Raw genomic sequence first — 1,371 nt, 5'->3', positions numbered from 1 at the left:
TCCATTATTGCCCTAGTCCCAGACATTCTTTAACTCGCCTGACCAGCCATGCGGTTGGGAATCCTGAGTGTCACCCAGGATAACCGCTACGACAGCTACCTAGCATTTTCTTTATTCCTGGGAAGGGGGCCAACTTGGTGAATCAGTCTGGCTGCTGGTCTCCCTAAGAACTACTCCTGTTATTTGACTTTACAAATGGTTACTTTTATTGTTGGCCGGAGCCAGCTGTAAAAGAGAAAACTGGGTGTCAGCACCAACCAAGATTAAGAGGCAAAATGACGCTCCAGATTTTAACCAGTGCAAAGTGCAAGTTGGGAAATATCTCGTCTCCAAGCAGGAAGACTAGTTACTAATGCGAAACACAGCAAGTATGAATGGTGCTTTCAAAATTTCACATCCAGTTTCCTTCACTTTGCTGGATTGCCTCCCTAACCTTTATATGGGACTTTCTTTCATTCCGCAGTTCCTGCTAGGCAAGAAGGATCATAACTAGAAGGATGATAATTCCTTCTACAGACTTAATTGGTAAGCCTGAAATTGCTGTGCTGGTTGAATATGAAATTATATCCTCCTTGAAGGAAAACATAATTTAGCACTGGAGCTTTGGGTCATTTAAAGGTAAAATATCATTATGCCTACGTACAAAGGCAAAGTAAAACTTGTATCAAAAATGTTATTTTGGTGCTGGCTTCAGCAGCACATATACTAAAATTGGAATGGTACAGAGATTAGCATGGCCCTTGGGCAAGGAAGACACTCAAATTCGTGAAGAGTTCCATTAAAAAAAAGGTTATTTTGGGGGCACCTGGGTGGCTCAGTCGGTTGCGCATCCGACTTTGGCTCAGGTCATGATCTCGCAGTTGGTGAGTTTGAGCTCCAAGGCCGGCTCTACGCTGACAGCTCAGGGCCTGGAGCCTGCTTCAAATTCCGTGTCTCCCTCTCTCTCTCTCTCTGTCCATCCCCCTCATGTACTCTCTCTTTCTCTCAAAAATAAATAAATAAACATTTAAAAAATTTTTAAATGTTATTCTTGATTAGAAAAAGAGAATAATAGGTATTTCCTAACTTGAACTCCAAATTCTTCTCTCTCGCTCTCAAAAATAAATAAACATTAAAATCTTTTTCAAATGCTGTTTTTGATTAGAAAAAGAATAATCAACATTTCCTAACTTGAACTCCAAATTCTTATTGTTTCACCTTAGGGAGATATTTGATTCTATATTTTACTTCTATTGTGTGTGTTATTGTAAGGGGGAAATGATGAGGATTTAATTTTTACCGAATTAGAAATAATGTGACAGTTTTTTCCTCAAACTTCCAAAAGTTACCTTTGGACTGATAGCAAGTAGAAAAAACACTAGCCAAAACACT

General features: G+C 39.5%; 1 non-coding gene across 1 annotated transcript; it reads left to right on the top strand.

Moving 5' to 3' along the window:
• The first annotated feature begins 681 nt into the window (after window positions 1–681).
• Window positions 682–785, top strand: LOC125155928 (U6 spliceosomal RNA). The gene has a single exon (XR_007148434.1). It is a non-coding gene; the product is annotated as a U6 spliceosomal RNA (small nuclear RNA).
• Window positions 786–1,371: the final 586 nt, after the last annotated feature.

This window comes from Prionailurus viverrinus, chromosome F1 (genome assembly GCF_022837055.1).
Source record: "Prionailurus viverrinus isolate Anna chromosome F1, UM_Priviv_1.0, whole genome shotgun sequence".
NCBI classification, from domain to species: Eukaryota; Metazoa; Chordata; class Mammalia; order Carnivora; family Felidae; genus Prionailurus; species Prionailurus viverrinus.
Note: the sequence above shows the minus strand (reverse complement) of the source record. Positions and strands in the feature narration are given on the sequence as shown.